This window comes from Coffea eugenioides, chromosome 7 (assembly GCF_003713205.1).
Source record: "Coffea eugenioides isolate CCC68of chromosome 7, Ceug_1.0, whole genome shotgun sequence".
Lineage (NCBI taxonomy): Eukaryota > Viridiplantae > Streptophyta > Magnoliopsida > Gentianales > Rubiaceae > Coffea > Coffea eugenioides.
The window spans coordinates 21,033,828-21,040,982 of record NC_040041.1 but is presented as its reverse complement, the minus strand read 5'-3'; positions in this window follow the sequence as shown (position 1 = coordinate 21,040,982).

The window sequence follows — 7,155 nt, the reverse complement described above, 5'->3', positions numbered from 1 at the left end:
AAGAAAGAGTTGAAGATTAAAAAGAAAAGTCATGAGAGGATGAGATTTTGTAAGAAAAATGGAAAAATGAAATATAGATGTTTGTTTTATATAAATAAGTTATAAAAAAAGCAAATAAAATGTGATGGTGCAATTGTTACTACATTGATCTTCTATTGCAAAGGTCTTGAGTTCGAATCTTGATAGAAGCATTTTGCAAAAAGTAAAAAAAAAAAAAAAAAAAAACCGGTTCAACACGGTTCACGGTTTTGACCGGATTTGACCGGTTCTCTAGCAAAGTCAACCAAAGCATAGAACCGGACCGGTGCCATGGCCGGTTCGCAGTTCAACCGGTCGAACTGGCCGGTCCGGTCCGGTTTTCAAAACATTGGAAATGGGTACCAAAAATATCATAACCAGGTGAAAGAAACAAAAAGAAATACTGGCGCATGTGAAGTGGATACTGATACAATAACAAAGTGATTATTACAAGAGAATCATCAAATGCCTATCTTAATGGTAGCTGCATCAAGGTTCGTATAATTGAATTTAAATTGACTCACTTTGATGTAATTCTACATTATTTCAGAACCATCCCATGCAAACTATCACAAATTCGTGCTACAACATGTATCCTCTTTATGAAACGAAACAACTGGAGATAAAGAGAGGTGCAAGTTATCGTGAGTTTAAGCAACATTAGACTAATTCTCCATTTGATTCTAGTCCTTGCCTAGGAAATGCAGTCCTCAAAAAGTGACCAGATGACAATGAAAAGCAAGAATTGAGGATTTGATTGTGTTTGGTAAGGAAAATAATGACAATCTTGCTGACAGATCATCGCAACAAAAGCCAACAAATTTGATATAAGTTTAAGCAGAAGCCATGAGGTATCCACCACTCAAAAAGTAAATTTGTTAGTCAAGCACCACATTACATTGCATCTATGGATGCTACATCTTAGGTACATTCTTAGGACAGATGGTTGATTCCCAGTCTAAACCATATCAATGGTACAGTAGGAAGATGAGAGGAGGAAGAACAAAAATATACAAAGTAATATGCACTTCCAAAAGAAATCACGTGCAGATGAGCCGGTGAAGCTTGAAAATGCGTCTCCCAAAGCCATATTATTATGAATCTAAAGATGAATACTGAGATCATCCAAGTTAGCAGACCCTTGGATCCACAACCCATGCTCATTTGCGAGATGAAATAAGCATATGAAACACAAACGAGGAGAGGTGTCTCACACAGATGATGCTGCTTTGCAGTCACTTGGAAAAGTGGCTAAAATTTGCTTAAAAGATATTTTGTGGTCTTCTGTGTTTTCCTGTTTCCATTAATAAAATGCAGAAAAAGAACATAAGACAATGTGATAAAAAGCCCTCAGCCTATGACCACCATTCATACTAACTGTTTATTGGAAGGCTTGGGAGATGAGGATAATATGACAAATGAACAGCATGAACTTGCTATTTGCAATTATGGTTAATATTCATTGAGTTGATCATCTTCGTCATCATTATGTTGGCCAAATATTGAATATTCGTCTACGGTATTAAAGGTAACGTATGCTAACTTGGGCTCTAGAAGTTCCACATAGACAACTGTGCGGAATGTTTATTAAAGGTAAAATACCATGATTTAAGGAAAATGTTAAGTTACCTGCATTTCTGCCAGATTTTTTTCTCTTATACGGTCCACAGGGTTTCCTCAAGTGCCTGAACGTCAACCTGTTTTGATGTTTTGTCATACCGCACTTCAATCTTGTTAACCTGTTGGTGTACAAAAGCTCATGTGTTAACAAACTTAGAAAACAGACTAACCCAACTTAGTAAGTTAATTTTGCAACAACTAGATTAAAACTAGAAAAAAAAAATGTGGGGAGTGCATTGTTTGAATTGGATGCATTTTAAAAAGTTAATGAAGGAAAATGAACTTATATCGTGTAAAAGTTGACCAGGCTCTCTATTCACAACGCAAGAACTAATACAGTTAAGCTTCCAGTCAATCAAGTAACATGGATAGATGGTGCCTGATTTTTGCCTTTTCTAGCTTCTAAGGAGCCATAAAGCATGCGCAGCGCCAAGGGGGAAAACTACTGCATTTAGACATTATCCTTCAATTTTCTCAAGCATATTAAAGAAGGACCACGACCACTATAACCAGAAAAGCCCAGCACGTAGATCTCATTACTTCCTCAAGGATCAGCTCAAAAGCAATTTAAAAAAATGTGTTCAAGGTTTTCTATTTCTTTGGGTTGGCTACCATCAAGAACAATTGATAACAAGAATATCTCCTGCAATATTAAGTTGCTGACGATTTAGGAAGAACTCTTTGGAGCGAGACATTTTGTTCTAAATGCCAAAAACATCATCTAGGCAAATCAATTTCATGATCTTGAGCATTATACACCAATAAAACGCTGTACAAGTCTCAGCTTCATCGTCTGTCCTGTGATTTGTCTTAATATTCAGCTGCACTACTGCAACAATATGAAAATTCCTCTGTAGCAACCCTTTTTGTCAAAAAAATTTATACTTGATCTTAAATGTAGATAAAGATGGGCATAATGAAGGGTTCCAGTATGCAAGACATACAAGGCAAATTCATGCTTAGACAAAGAATAGGTCAGCCAGAGCTCAATATGATAGCCAGAGCACCTCTTGTCATTGATATTCTTCATGTGGCACTTTCGAAAATAAATTTTCATATCTACGTATCAGATCATGACAGATACCTCAGGAATGAAATTGTGGTGGGGAATCAGAAAAATTATGAACTTCACAAAATTTAAAATTCTGAGTTCATAAGGTTGTCCATGATCAATGTATTAAAGCTATGGCTGGATTGCAGGTCTGCTTTTACATTGATTATTTGCACAGGACACCGAACCCATAACAAAAAACAGACTAAGGATTGCACAGCCCAGATAGGTTCTCATTACTTTGATGAAGAATCATGATGAATCTTCTAAAAGAAAAGAGTCCACTTTTCATTTTCAACCTGAAATACAATCTCGTTAAGAGATAATTTTTCTATGCATATGGGAGAAGATCAAATTTCGTAGGGTGCTTCCTTGTAAGATTTTTATATACAGTTCAATGGATGAACTCATTTAGAAATAATACAACATTGTTAGGTTACCTTTTCGTAGACAAATACTGCTTTAAGGTACTTCCTTACAAGGCAGTTTATGATATACTAGTCATAATTGCAACATGTTAGGATTCAGATAAGCAGTTAGAACAAGCTAATACAACAACAAAAGGAGAATTTTCTAGGACCAAAAATTAAATGCGGTTCCTCTTCACCTTCTATTTTCAAAGAAGCAGGTGTAGCCTCTCTTTCGAAAGCAAATAGTAGAACATATCAGTGTTGGAAAAATTGTCCGAACAATGCTAACAAAATCACAGACGTAATTTGAGGAAGCTTGAGTCTTAATAGCACTGTTTTAAAAACTATTTCAGGAAGTTGAAATGTTTTTTCAAAATTAAACAAACCTTCTTCTTGCTTATGTAAACAAGAAGGAATAGAATCAAAAAGTATTAGGAAATTCAACTGGAGCTGTGAGTGTGAGTGTGTTTTCCAAATAAGGAGTATTTGGTATTTATAGGTGTCAGAAAAGAGTCATGTAAAACGTGCACTGTTGTGATTGTGAGCATTGGAATACGTGTAAAACTAACTTGGACCTATGCAAGAAGGGGTGCAAATCCACCATCCATTCGTACTAAATAGACCTAACTCAATTTTCCTTTTATGGACGCGAACGCACACTAATTATCAATTTAAAAAACAAATTCAATAAAAAAAAGCATTATAAATGATGAGAAATCTCTCCGATCTCTTATCATGCGACCAAATCTTTTGAAATACTCCTTTATTTACAACAATCCGTAGTATTCTTCGAGGAAACCATGTCAGGGCACATTCTCCAAAACACAAAATTATGCAATTGAAAAAAACAAAAAAAAGAAGCTTGTAACCCAGAATTACATTACCCAATTTGCCGGCATCTTCAAAATCGGAGGAGTGGCTGGTCTATCTCTTGATTTTGAGTATAAAAGATATTTTTGTCACTGGTGCCGGTCTAATTGTGTGGTAAATGATTCCTGAATCATTTGGTTGTAAGCTTTATGAACATTGATGGGTGATTTAAACAGGAAAAGATCGAAAACCCATGATTGTTGCTGCCTGTTTCGCAGCCTTCTGGTAAATTTTTGTGTAAATTCGAGCACACAAATCATAATGTATGCAAATTGCGGTGTCCTAAGTATACATTTCATGTGATTCTGTCACTGATGGTGGTGGTGGTTTCTGGTGGCGCGGAGCAATCGTTCGAAGAAGACGATTGTAGAAGGAGAAGCTTTTTTGTGATATTTTATAGTTACCCTAAAGTCTATATAGTTTGACCCCAGATTTTCCTTGTGATCTAATTTTGACCTTGTTTTACAAGGTAATTAGGTAATCTCATAATTATTTCATTTTAAAAATTTAATTATATCTATTTGACTGTTAAATTGGATAAAAAAACTAACAGTTATAGTGTTGGCAAATCATGACGAGTTAAGATGTAAGTTTCTAAACTAGGAGAAGTTAATATGAACATTAATTTAACGATAGGGAGAGTTTTAATATTTAACCCTTTCCACTTCCCAAACTCCAACCAATTACGTAATGCAGTAATAAACTAGTGTCACTAAGCTGTCACTAGTAATGCTATACTAGACTACTATAGTTAGTAGCAACTAATTACTAATTAGTAATATATATATATATATATATATTTATACATATATATATATATATCTTACATATATAAAGCGAGAATCGGCTTGTGAACAGTGAAAAATGGACCGGTTATATCGTTATTTTTGTGACTTTGAGGGGCTTTTTGGTCTTTTACCATTCAGTGGCAATGGTTCAGCTGGAATTTCACAATTTTGGCAGTCAATAATTGCTGGTGGTTAGTGGGCGGTGGGCGGTCTTAGCTTTCTTCTTTGTTTTGCTAGCAATTGCTGCTGGTTAGTGCCTTAGTGGGGCGGTGTCTTGGCGCTGGATGGGAGTGGTTTTGCTGGAAATTCACCGCTCTCCACGTGTTGTTCTTGAACAGCAACAAGTTTAGCGGTGAATTGAGGTAAGATGCAAGAATCACAGCTCGAAAGCTTTGCAGTTTCCATTACAGTCTTTTCTTAGCCTGCTCTACCGGTCCTTTTTTCACCTCGTCATCTTCCAATTTGATTGCCTCCTCCACTGCGTCTTCGTCCATAATTGACTTTTAAGTGTTCTAGAAAAAGTGGGGAAATTCATGGTGGCCGATTAAGTCTAGGAAGGAGCAAGTGACTTGGTAGGTGTTATTTGCAGGAGCTGGTTAATTTTTGCTGTTTTTGACAGTGGTGCGGTTTAATCTGGGGATGTGTTGAAATGTTGCAGGGGATTTTAGGATTTTTCATCAGTATTTAGGTGTTCTGTAGGTGTTCTATGTGAGCCTTACTTTGTTTTGTTGGTTTGCATGAATGGCTGATGTGTAACTAAGAAAGCTCGGCAGCGGATATATGAGGGCGAGCTGCTGATTGTGTTGGGTAAGGTGAGTTGTAGTCTTTTTTCGCATTTGTTTTTGTGTTTTATGATGCCAACAAGTAGCTTGCTAAGACACGACCTGGAGGACATACGGCAATTCCATGGCAAAACACTGATAAACTCTGCTTCCCACTCTTCCCCTTCCTCCTCTCTACTGTTTTCTATCTAAAATCCCCTAGCAAATGCAAAACCGGATCTTCGATTCTCCTATGACTGGCAGAGTTTGAAGTACCAACCTCATCAGTTTTGTTTTCCATATACCCACCTTATATCCATCTCCTCCACCAAGGGCAATTTGGTTTTGCTGATTCAATCCCTTTTTATTTTTCATATACCTGTCTTATATCCATTTCACTCCACCAAGGCCAATTTGATTTTGCTGATTCAATCCCTTTCTCTGCATCCTATGAGACTTAATGCCCATCAATCTCTGTTTTGGGACTCTCTCCTAATCTCCGGTACTTTGAACTGATCTTATGCTAGATATGAGGTATAATTGGTCTTGTATTATTCTGCTATTGTTGATTGTCATGCATGTGTGTTCTTCAATCATGTTGAGGTTTATATGAATTAGAATCTGGCTGGTATTTTGCATGCTGTACTTCGGATTCTTTCCTTTCAATTCTTATGGAGCCTGAGCATTGGATTAAGTTTTGTTTTTCTCACGGATATTCTGAACTGGGATTGGTTTTTGGTGGTAAATTTGCATTACTACTCGTTACTACTCATTGGTTGCAAATTGGATGCTTGATGTTCGTATATAAGTCATGCTTTCTCTTTTTTTAGTTGCTTTACTTTTGTATCATAGTTATGCTTTTGGCTTCTGTATCATTGATCTAAGCTTAGCAATGTTTCTGATGTAAGATAAGTCAAAGATATCCATTGTACTAAGCCATGTCTCAAGCATTTGAAGCTTCCCCAATAGATGGTTTTAGGTAATAATTGAATCTTTTTGCTAAATTGTGTCTATTGGGATGATAGGTTTGTCTGTTTCATTTAGTTTAAGTTTATATTGCTCCTAAGGATCTTCAGAGTGGCTTGTTATCTCTATGTGATTAGATTGTGTCTTGTTTTATTTAGATTGATTCTATTGCGTGTTATACCTTTGGGATATTTCCAATTGATTGAATGTCTCTATGGTGATTATCAGCTGACGTAGTAGTGCTTTAGCAGGAAGCAGTGAAGACTATCTCAGTTTTGGGACTCTCTCAATCTGCTGCATTTCCTCATGTTTAATTGGCAAAAAAAGGCTAGATAGATCTTGGCAAAATTGAATGCACAATCCATAGCATCCAGATCAGATAAATATGTTACTCCCTGAATTGTATCACCCTGAAGAAAAAAGAGATAGCTACTACCCATATGAAAAAACAATGATCCTTTTATATAGTAGCAGGAAATTGGCCACGTACAAAGAAAATCAGCACTACTTGGCAATCCTTTCCTAACTCAATCAACGCATGGAATACAAGTAGCAATCCAACTCAGGTAAATTAGAAACCAAATACTGCAAAGGCATGCAAACAACACCTGGCTAACACCAGTACAACCCACCGCCACGGCCTAACCATTCCCTGCGGGTTGAATAATTCT